Consider the following 12,862-nt stretch of genomic DNA (forward strand, 5'->3'; position numbering starts at 1 on the left):
AGGAAACGGCCATCTTAATTAGCATTCAAATATGAACACACACACGACGGTGGATACTTCGAGACCTAGTTGGTCTCCGTTCCATCTCCTGAAACCCACCCAGGGGTGGAGATGGCAGCCAACGACACACACATATTTTGTATGCAGCTAAAACACACGTGGTGCCAAACTAATGAGGTGGTGCCACACTAATGAGGTGGTACCACACTAATGAGGTGGTACCAAACTAATTAGGTGGTACCACACTAATGAGGTGGTACCACTCGGCTCACCGGGAGGGCAGCCCGATGGTCATTCCTTTTGTTCATCAAGACTTCCAGTTCCGATCGTTGAGCCTCGGTCGTGATTTCATCGACTCTGCCGAACTTCTCAAAGATAAGTTTCCCCATTTGTTTTTGTCGCGTTTTTTACTGTTATTTTGTTGTCTCCGTCTTCGGTTTTGTTTTAAAGTTTGTGCCAATTTGAGAGTATTCGTCGGACTTTTCGGTTCGAGTTATTTTCGGCCTAACTTTTTTCTCGTTTGTGTCCGCGATCGTTTTATTGTCTTTTCTCTATACTAGGGCATGCCCGTACTATATATATGCCCGTACTATATATCTATCTAAAATTATATCCCCCCCCTCTATTTACATGAAATGGTTTGGTCCATTCGCAACGCCAAAGCGAACGGCGAACGGCTTGCGAGTACAGTGACAATCCCCCCCCTCTATTTACATGAATGGTTTGGTCCATTCGCAACGACCACAGAACCCCCCCCTCTATTTACATGAAATGGTTCGGTCCAAAGCGAACGGCTTCCGGAGTTTGGTAAAGAAATCGCCATCGCGTACACAAACGCGCAGGAAAGCGAATGAATCGCAAATTCGTTTTTATTAGTTTTAAAACATCGTTTAACGCCAACATAGCGCCAACATAGTTTGCAAACGTGAAATAAATGAATACGCTCTCAAATGTGCCATCCGAGGCAGAGTGTGTCCGCCACGTTCGGCACACGCGCTAGTTCGCTGCTCTCTGATTGGTTGAAGCGTTTTTTGGACATATCTCGGTAAGTAATTGTCCGATTAATATGAAACCTTGAAAAGGCACATCCTCGGGTCCCCAGCAATATACCTGGCAAGTTTCAAGTATATCGGACCCGTGGTTGTCGAGAAACAGCGGTCACAGACAAACAAACACACAGACAGACACACACACACACAGAGATTACTGGAATTATAGATAGATACCGTACCTTCAGTCCTCTTATTTTCACCACAATCCCTTTACTACTCCTTCAATTCCTTCCATCATACCCTCTATTTAATGTCTTAAAATAAAATATAAATATTCTTACCTCACACCAGCCACGACCACGTGTTCTCTCTTCCCTCCCCTCATCCTATATTTTGCCATTCATCTTTCCATTCCCACTTTGATCGTGAGGTATTCACCCCACACCTTCACGATCTTTTTCAACCTTTCTCATTTACTCATCCCTGTTTTTACCTAACTTTCAAACAAACAAACAAGAAGACGTCATGCAGAGCACGATACTTGCAAAATCGCCCACCTAATGAGGCACCCCCACACCCTCCGAGCACCCCCACTCCCCAAGAAATTTTTTTTTCCATTGATACAGCAAATTGTCCATTTCATACAGATTAAAATTGACAATCTTGATCAAAGCTCTGGTCGGGTCAATAGGAAGAAAAGTGACGATTTTTCAGATGAACAATGATGATTTTGGAAGGTTGACCATGAGTTGACCTTTGACCTTTTGACCTCAAAAATAGTATGTTTCCCAATTTAGTGACTCGATATGCAAATGCTGTTCAATTTTCAAGTCAATCGGTTGAGAATTTATGGCTTTTTAGATGAAAATTGATGATTTGAAAAATGTGACCTTGAGTTGACCTTTTGACCTCAAAAATAGTATGTTTCCCAATTTAGTGACTCGATATGCAAATGCTGTTCAATTTTCAAGTCAATCGGATTTAAAATGGCGATTTTATAAATTTGACCTCCAGATGACCTTTGACCTCAAAATCAATAGCCTTCTCAATTGGGATGACTTATACAACGTGGTGAAGTTTCGTGACGATCGGTTTAGAATTGTGATCTGTAGGCCGGTGACAAACAAACAAACAGACAGAACCACAAACGCAACCGACCAATATACTTGAAAAATCTTCGATTTTGCATGTAATAAAAGGAGTCCCTCCTATCGTACTAACCAACTGATTATTTATATACACCTCCACGTTCTTTTGAGCTACGCTCCACCTGGCTTGTTAATCTGGCTGTATTGTTCCTCCCCCACCCACTCTTCCTCCCCCTCCATCTGCCTCTCCCTCCATTACCCTCTCCCTCCCCCCCCCCCCTCCCCCCTTCCCTCCTTCCTCACCCTTTTTTAACCTCTGTCTACAACTTCGTCCTCCCAGCCTCACTATCCTTGTTTTGGTGAAAACCTAGATGGTCTCAAAGTGCTCCAATAAGCAGTATTTATTCAACAAGCACAACACGATTTATTAAATCATTAATGGCAGGTATGTATGATAGCAATCATGAGCATGTATTTACAATGGATGGATAGAAATCATAAAGAAAAGGCACAATTAAAAGATACGGGAGAAAGCGGACTAGCTTAGTGTTTATGGAGCCCACTTGCACATTCTTACCTATCTAGGGACGAGCAACCTTTGACAGGCACCTTCAATCATCCGGGAGAGTATATTTGGAAAGAGGAGTAGATTAGAGGCAGAGCGGTGCATGGGTATGGCTCCTGGCTGACCTTACACAGACAAGACTGGACTTGTGTGAATCCCAAGTGCAGGCCAGAAATGACTGCGTCTCTTTTGATCCAGATAGGCAGTGTCGAGGTTTGAGCAGCCCCTCACAGCTTCGCAGCATGCCCGTGCAGAGTCGTGCAAAATTGTACCGCTTGTGGTGGGTGCTCTAGCTCCCCCCTGGCAGCTTTCGTGGTCTGAACAAGTAGACATCAGTGGAGGCTTGGCAAAATGACTCATGGTAAGGAGAATTTAATGGACGGTTGCCAGCATGAGACGAGTCAAGAGCAGAGTCGAGACCTTGCAAATGAGATGAGTGGAGGCGTACAGGAAAATAAGAAAAGTCGAGAGTGCTCCTGGCAAATGAGATGAATGGAGATGTTTTGGAGAAGTTTGTGGATGAGAGCCATTTGTGTCAAGACCTGGCAAGCTAATGGAGTGGAGAGACGAGCGCAGTACGCCTCCACTCATCGGGCACTTGTTGAAGAATTTGTAGGAGAGATAGACCTGGAAGAGAAGGGGATATTAGTCTCCATTCCTGCAACAATAACTTCAGCTCTATGTTCAGCAGAGATAGAGGCATCGGCCAAAGAGAGGCAGTAGTCTTTCCAGGGTAAATCAGAAAAGAAGTTCGTAAACCAGTCAGTCAGCGCTGTTGAAATGCCAATACTGGCGTTTAGTCGGAGCAGTCGGAGGAGGAGTGGTGGTGAGTAAAGTGATGATCACAAGATTGTGGTCAGAAGAACCAATTGGAGGTGAAATTGTGTAGCTGTAATGCAACGGATTGGAGGTGAAGATCAAATCCAAAGTATTGGAAAAGTGGTCATGACGATCTGGGATATGAGTAGGGTGGGTAATAATTTGTTCCAAATAATTAAGTATGGAAAATGTAAGAGCTTCAACTCCTCCAACATCCATGTGGGAAGATTTCAACCACTCCCTGTGGTGTACATTGAAGTCTCCTAAATAGAGGAATTCTGCTTGAAGGCGTTCTGATGTCATGGCCTCATGGCAGGAATTAAGATCGTCAAAGAAAGCCATAAACTTTGTAGAGTTGGGGGATAATAAGTGAAACAGAGAAAAAGTTATGGTCGGGAGACAAATCTTAAGCCAGATGACAGCAAAGTTTGGAGATTCGAGGTCCACAAGGCATACAGCAGGCTTGTGATGTTGGAGTAGACACAGACTCCTCCTTTGAAGCGGAATCATGAGTGAAGGTTGTAGTTTGAAATGTTAAAGGAGTTAACAAGAACATCATGTGGCAATTGTCTCTGAGAGAGGCAATATATTAGGAGAGGTACTTGCTAGATGATGTTCAACAGAGGAAAGATTCGAAGAAAGACCACGAATGTTGGTGAAATGAATTGAAAAAGAGTCACGTCGATTCAACAGGCAAGGGTCTTGGGAGGGACCGATACTGCTACTGCCCGAGTCCCCCCTCTCGGTGGCAGCAGCGACAGGCAGGTCACCAAAGATTCTTCACACCCCATAATGTCGGTAAATAGAGGCCAATAATTTTTTAGACTTTTTCATATTTAATTGGACGTTTCTGAAGAAATGAGAGGAAAGCGAAATAAAAGAGATGAGGAGTGAAATGAATAAATGTAAAGGTGAGGAGTGAAAATGAGTATGAAAAGTGTATGATGTTTGTTTTTGAGAAAGAGAGGTTGAAGCTAGCCTGGTAGCTGTAGTTTGAGTGAGACAAAGTAAGACCAGCAGTCCTGGCACAGAGAGTGTATGATGGTTCCGGGCACCACTTTAACGCTCCTAAGTCAGAACGGCAGTACTACCCTGAGGGGTTGCTGTCACAATCTACTACCGAAAAAACCGGTCCAACCAGATGAATGTTTTTTAGGAGACACGATATCCTTACTGGATAGCTGTTGGTTCCCGAAGGGAGCTCATCCACCCTTTAACAGGTATTGTTTTTAGTCCTGCATGATGTCACAATCACCCTCCACACTGGCAAGCCAGTGAAGGGTGTTGCTTTAGTCGCCGACATGATAAATAGTAAATATCATTTTAAACTTACCCTGTGCATTGACAAGCCCAGATATGACCTTTCCATCAATGTTGAAAAGCCAAGGTTTGGATAGAACACACTCATTTGTGAACCTTTGGCCTTTCACGGGCTTACAGTCACATGAAAATGTAAGTACATCCCATGTAAAGTTTGGACTTTTTCAACATATTTCAACATACAGCTATTTGATCTTCATTTCAACAATATTGTTCGATAAAGGTGATATAATATAACAAATATCATGAAACATGTACATTTTGTAGTCCATTGTATAATTTAAATAAACATAAATGCAAATTTCGCATGTGGAAAAAGTAAGTACACCCTTACATTTATCACTACTTCAAATACCTAAAATTAGAATCAGGTGCACCAGCTCAGGTGCAAATGATTAGAACATCGTTAGAGAGGATCTTGGAGGAACTTGTCTTATTTAAACCTCAGACATTTAGTTTGGTTTGCTCTTTGTTGTTGAAGTGTGCGGCGTCACCATGCCTAGATCAAAAGAGCTCTCTGAGGCCTTCAGAAAGAAGGTTATAGATGCCTACGACTCTGGGAAGGGATTTAAAAAGATCTCCAAACAATTTTAAATCAATCATTTGACTGTCTGGAAGATCATCTACAAGTGGAGAAGATTCCAAACAACTGCAAACTTGTTCAGGCCAGGCCTCCCCAGCAAGTTCACCCCGAGAGCAGACCGCAAGATGCTGAAGGAAGTCTCTAAGAACCCCAGAATGTCATCATGGGACCTACAGGTAGCTCTTGCCACTGTTGATGTCAAAGTGCACGAGTCTACCATCAGAAAGAGGCTGCACAAATTTGATCTACATGGGAGGTGTGTGGACCATGGGAGGTGGTTTGATCTACAGGCGGAAACCTTTACTGTCCAGAAAGAACATCAGGGCAAGACGAAAGTTTGCCAATGAACACCTGGGCAAAGACCAGCACTGCTGGAACAATGTGCTCTGGACAGATGAGTCAAACGTAGAGCTATTTGGCCACAGTACCAGAAGACATGTTTGGCGAAAACCAAAGACAGCATTTGACCACAAGAACCTGATACCAACTAAAGCATGGTGGTGGAAATATGGTTCGGGGCAGCTTTGCTGCATCAGGGCCCGAGCAGCTCACCATCATAGAATGCACTATGAATTCTTCATTGTACCAGAGGGTGCTTGAGGATAATGTGAGGCCATCTGTTGGAAAGTTGAAGCTCAACTGAAGGTGGACCTTGCAACATGACAATGACCCTAAACATACCAGTAAATCCACCAAGGAATGGCTGAAAAGAAAGAAATGGAGGGTTCTGGAATGGCCAAGTCAAAGCCTGGATCTAAATCCCATAGAGATGTTGTGGGGGGATTTGAAACGAGCTGTGCATGCAAGAAACCCCTCAAACATCGCACAGCTGAAAGAAATCTTCATGGAGGAGTGGGCAAAAATTTCTCCCAGTTGATGTCAGAGACTGGTAGACAGTTATAAGAAACGCCTACTTGAGGTTGTTTCTGCCAAAGGGGGCAATACCACCTATTAGAGCCAAGGATGTACTTACTTTTTCCACATGCGAAATTTGCATTTATGTTTATTTAAATTATACAATGGACTACAAAATGTAAATGTCTCATGATATTTGTTTTATTATATCACCTTTATCAATATTGTTGAAATGCAGATCAAATAGCTGTATGTTGAAATATGTTGAAAAAGTCAAAACTTTTCATGGGGTGTACTTACTTTTTCACGTGACTGTATATCGTCAGGTGGTTTTGCAGTACGGGCTGCAAGATATCAACTTTTTGGACGAGTTGATCACAAAGAAAGAAACGGGTGTGCCTCTGCACAACAATATTTTTGTTGTGTGGGGGCACCCCTTTCTCGCAGGTATATTTTGAAGTATTTTCGGCTTCTTTAAAAGTTTTTTCAGGTGTTCCATTCGACAATCCTTATCTGGCAAGCATGAAATACGTCCAGGGCTGTCTCCGATGAACTAGGGGTTTCTGTGCATGCGCGCCAAGCATTCTGGGAACGGATTACATCAATATGAAAGTGTGTCACCTCCAGAATGGTATCTACACAATGCATCCTTCAGTCAGCCAAAGAGATGTTAGTTTGAAATAGTAGGATTAAGGCATTGCCATAATGGTGTGCAGGCTGCTGTGCTTCCACGAATCATCATGCTGAAACAACACCTCCAACATGTTTTGGTTGGGGTAGGCTCACTATGCATTGTTTCAGTTTTGATGTACAGCTCAGAATTCATCATGGCCTTTTTTTGGCATAGATTTGACAAGCAGTACTTCTTACCTGTCCCATACCACAGTAGCCATTACTTTTCCAGGTGAGAGTTGAGTATTGAACTTCTTCTTTCAAGGTGATCCTTTATAATGCCACCCAATTGATTGATGCTTGGTTTCTGGTTGGAAGTGGGGCAACTAGATAATGCTTGTGATTGTTGGTTTTCCAATACCCATTGATTCACACAAATCTTGTGTGGTAATGTGCCAATCGTTTTGAATGGGCTCATTCACTTGGCGCTCGTTTTTTGGTGTCACTGCCATGGCAGGGTGACCACTGCGTGGCTCGTCTTTGAGGTCAGCTTGTCCACCCTGAAAACGTTTTGCCCTGCTATATGAATATGCTCATATCAATGGATGAGTGGCCATTCACCTTTTACAGATACACTACTCACAATAAGTTAGGGATATTGGCAGGTTCTTCGGTGTGGTTGATTTTGTGTATTTCTAACCCTAACAACTAACCTGTTAGGTTCTAACCCTAACAACCCACATACAATGGTCTGCCTATCCCAAAAATCAGTGAAGTGAAACACACACCCTGATAAAAAAAATTAACTCACTCCCACAATATCCCTAACCAAAACAGTAGCGTACATAATAATGTCAAAAGGACATAATGTATCCCTCTGCAATAAAAACAAAATTCAGTTGCTTCAAAGGGAACATCTATTTTAGACGGGATGTCGTGTGTGGTCAAGTGACTGATTGGGATAGAAGGTTGGCAAACCAAATTCAGGAGGAATTCTGTTGCCTTCATCCGGTGCATACCTGAAAATAAATAAAACAAGAGGCATTATTTTTGTATCGATGCTCGTATACCTGACACTGCATGAGGCAACCTTGTGGCAGAGTGGGAAAAGCCTTGTATTTCCCCACACTGGTGTGCATTTGATTCCCATGGCTGTTCATCAGAAACCTCCTTACCTTGAAACGAAGCGGTTGGTAGCCGACTTGTTCACCACCGGTTCTTAGACACAGAACAATGCTCATAAAGGTGTTTCAAGGTGATAACAAGAGTACCGTGTGGGTCACCACCTCCATCACATTAAAACCATAATTCACGACAAAAGCAATTAATATGATGAGAATGCACGACATATATCATCCTTGCAATTGTAATCTCCACTTATTTGGCATCTTGAAACTTCATGAGGTCAGCCGATAATGAGTTCCTAAAAGCTGCCATCTCATCGAGAGTACAAAGTTATGTAACTTATTATATCATTTACAGGTATATTGGTTCACGAAACAAGCACCTGCAGCAAAAACGATTGTCGGTTAAGAACACCGTTACATTTCAAAAACAGAAAACAGTCTGTTTAGCATCATCTGATGTTATACGTTTATACTGTAGTTATCGTCTTTCACATAAGAATATCTGTAACTGGAGAAAAATTTCACTTTCTAAACACACCATTATGTCTCCTCGTCTGCATGGAGAGGACATATATTGTTTATTGTATTTCTGTCTTTCTTTCCAGACATTACATCGCACAACATTCTTTCATTTCTGAGCCAATCAAGTATTGCAAGGAGACTTCGTCCAATACACCTAAAGTCCTCGATTTAGCTCCCCCACACTACCCATTCCTATTTTAAGTGGGAGAGTTGAAATACTATTTTAAGAAAACATTTTGCCTTGCCATTCCCTGGTGTTGACTTCTGACTCCTGTTTAAAAGGCAGCAAGTGACCATCAAAGTCATGATTCGAGGATAATCTTAGCCACTTTCCTGGGTGTGATGATAATAGTGGAAAGCCTGGTGTCAAGACGGGAAGGACAAACAAGTAATGGATGTCCGTGGTCTTCAAGTGTGTAATTTACAGCAAAATGCTCAGCGAATAGTTTGACATTGTCAATAGGAGAAGCGAGCACTTCAGGGCCATTTGAAGAGGACGGGAATCAATGATCGATTACAGTTGAGAATGTTATTAGCAATTCTCCAAAAAATCTCTACAACCTAGCTGCTTATTTGAGATGGAATCACAAACAAATTCTGCAAACTGTCGCTTAGCATTCTCTAATACTCTTTTGCAGTGGTTGCTCACAAGGCAAAACAAGTGACGAGCCTCCCTCGAGCCAATACTATGATACTGATTGAAAACGTGGTTGTGATGGGCGATAGCAGTAGAACAAGACAGTGAACCATGGCTCTGAGTGTGGCTTCACTTGGTAGGTCCGAGAAGGGATAAAGAGGTCCATACCAACAAGGATCCACTCGGTAACCTCCTTGGCAGCTTCAGGTGGATTGTGACAACGGGAATGAGTTCCAGTGAATATCAGCAAGAAAAGAACGCAAGGCATCCCAATCAGCTTTGCTATATTGGAAGAGAGTTCCATTGACAGGATGAACAACAGTTAATGGTGAAGAATAAGAAGAACATTTGATTTTATTGTTCACTCATTCCATTGATGCTTGTCCCACTGTCAGTTCGTTCTACCTTGCTCTTCCATGAGCTGAGTTTCAGCAAAGAAAAAAGGTATGCTACATATGGATAATAGGTTATATCAAATGAGGGTTAACTATGCTATGCTTACTGTTGTGGAAAGAAAAGCAACGCTGACACATTACAGGTGTTATCGGAACAAGGGAAGGTTTCCTCTCAAGCGTCTTCTCTTGCTCCGAGGAAGAGATAATGGCTGTAATGTGTCAGCGTTGCTTTTCTTTCCACAGCGATGAGCACACATTTGTCATGGTTGATAAACCCCATCAATTTGAATTGTCCACCAATACATACCGACACAAAATCGATCATTTGAATTGTCCACCGATTCAGATCGACACCACCCTTGACAAAGTCAAGTCTTCCTTTGACTCTATGTTAATAAACATGCTGATAATTTTATCGAATGTAATAGTATACTTCGTTGTATCCAAATAAGTTAGTGTGTCTCCCATCATATAGGCCACTAATGATATCTGATCTGATGTAGCGTACTCTGTGAAACAGAGCGTTGGTTCGGCCAAAGCAGTTTCAAGGCCTAGGGTCAGTCTGGGTGGTTTGCCATCCCTCTCCCAGCAGTTCACTCTCACTCTTCCCTCAAGGAACCGGGTTTCCTTTCCAAGCATAAGTTATGGCAGGCATTTGGAATTTGGACAAAGTGCCGAGGAGCTTTAGCGTCCACCAACTACTGTCGGCAAGCTGGACGCTCATTTTAACATCCATCCGAGGGACGGCATGCACACACATTGATGAATCACCCTGCCTGTGAAACATCAGGATGACAGTTCATCGCTGGGTTGGGATACAAACCCAGGGCAGATGGCTTCGAGGTGAACGTGCATACGTCAAGTCTATCCTGTCAGCCCAATCATGATATACAAGCTATTTTTGATGATGTACCATACTCCTTACAGAGTGTGAAGGTGAAAGTTTCTTGGTAAAGCGCAAGGGTTACATTGTTGCCTTCCCAGCATTGTTTGCCCATGCTCTATCCTTTTTAAATGCTTAACATCAAGAAAATAAGCAGCACAAAACATTTTAAAAGTCCTTCATACCACAGCTAAGGTTCGAACTCCCAACCTCCCAGACTCAGACTGGATGCTCGAACTATTGCGCCACTGAAGCTGGTCTTTGATAGCAAAACAAGATAAAATCGCAACTCTGTCAACTCTCTAGCAAAATAACTAACACTTTTGTCATATCATCATCATTCTAAAATACCGTACGCCATTTTGTGTCAGTCTAATGAATTTTTGACCCCAATACATTCTGTCGTTACTTATCCAATCTCAACCAAACTTGACAGGACGACCAAGGGTTACATAATGAAGGTTGTAGCACATTCATTTGCCCCCCTCCCCCAAGGGGTTTTCTCCCCTGAGCAGGTTTTCCCCACCATTGCCATCAATGGGTTGCACGTTGAGGTGTATACCCATATTAAGTTAGCTTTATCGGGGTGTTTGGCCAAAGAAGATTTATCGTGTCGTTTTTCCAAAGACGCTTTTAATAACAAAAATTAATGATAATCGCATATTGTTAATGTTATTACAAAACAATATGAATACTAATAATGTCCCACTTCCCCAGGGCGTTTTTCCTGCAGTGATAACGTGTATAAATAGCTTATAGGTGGGGGCGGAATGACGTCACTTCCGCTTAGTAACGGCGTCACGTGCCCAGAGCGATGAAAACAATCACGCCGCACGCTTGCAGTGTGTGTGCTTTGTGTTTGCAGACTTGCGCAGGAAAGTGCTGGATTTTGTGTTGTTGCAACGGTTTAACTTATGACTTTCATCACATACTACTGGCCACTTATATCAGCATGTCTTACAACTATTTTGACAATCTTCCAAGCGAAGCTAAAGATAGATACGAGACCAAATTACCAAATTATCCGTACCGGTTACCGGCAAGTGCGTGTATCAACGACCCGACGGCCTGGCCGGATGTTCAGTTCGCGGATGTGTACATGCACCTCACGAGCACACCAGGTATGAAAGTACATCCGGGTACTTTCACCCTCTGACACCTGACAACCGAACGGCCGATGAAAGCAAACACGCGTAGCAATGCGTGCGTACATGTTTATACATGCGCGATACACACAACAGTTACTTACTTATATTTTCAGTAGCTGTGATGTAATGAAAATACTAACTGAAGTTAAAAGTAATAGTTTATATTTAAACTTACCCAGCCATGCAAGTGCATGTGAAATTGGCATTTACGCAAAATCCTTGTAATTGACGTTCTCGGTGTGTGCCCCTCTGCGGTTCAGACGACATTGATCCTGACTCCAAAGTTCTGTCCAACTTTTCTGTAGGTCTCAGGTGGCACACTGCCTGGAGGTAGTCTGACATCTCCTGCTTCAGATAATCCAGTGTGACAGGCGGTTGTTGAAGGCAGAGCTCTTGGCAGCCCCCCAGAACCAGTAGTCCAGAGGGTTCAAGTCTGGGCTATGGGTTGCCCAGTCATGAGTGGTACCCAGGGCAACGAGGAGGTTTCTGAAGAGCTGCTGCAGGAAAGTGATGGTGTCACCAGCTGTATGTGGGGGTGCACCATCCTGCATAAACCAGGTCATGCTGAGCTGGTTTGTGGTGACATTTTGGGCGAGATCATTATGGAACTTCTGGAGCACGGCCCAGTAGCGCTCACCGTTGATCGTCACCATCCTACTGTTGTCATTCTCAAACCAATAAGGCCCTAGCATTCCTCATCTGGCATTGAAGGCACAGAAGCATGTGACGTTAGGCCCTTTCAGGTACCTCTCAGTGATCTCCTCAGGTGGTTCTGCCCCCCCGCCCCCCACACCCTCAGAAAATGTTGTTGTGGTTGTTGATGGCACTGTTCAAGTGGAAATGGGCTTCTGCTCCACCATCAATGGCGTAGTTGAGCTGTGGAGCTGGAGATCCCAAGGAACAAATACCACAATAACAACACCACACGCTGAAAAGGAAAACGGTATAGGTGAAAAAACAAAGAAATGGCAGGAAGTCAAAGTTGTATCGATCTTACTGAAACACCATGCAGAAATGCAAGTTGCCAGATTGCATCTGATGAGGGTAAACGTCGTAACCACAGCACATACAATGCTGAATGATACAGCATTTAAGAGCTCTTTGGTCCAGACAGTGCATGGTGAAGTCTAAAAATATTGATATTCATGCAATTTGACTTATGTGCATTTTTGTTGTGCACACATATGGTTTGCAGGTTCAGAGTTGCTGCTTCGCTGGTTCCGTCCAATGTATAATTATATTTTCTTCGATTTACTTTACCTACAAAACCTTAGCAGTCTTAATAATTATTGACTATTACACTGTTAAAAGACATT

The sequence above is a fragment of the Myxine glutinosa genome, chromosome 8 (assembly GCF_964187855.1).
Source record: "Myxine glutinosa chromosome 8, kmMyxGlut1.1, whole genome shotgun sequence".
Lineage (NCBI taxonomy): Eukaryota > Metazoa > Chordata > Myxini > Myxiniformes > Myxinidae > Myxine > Myxine glutinosa.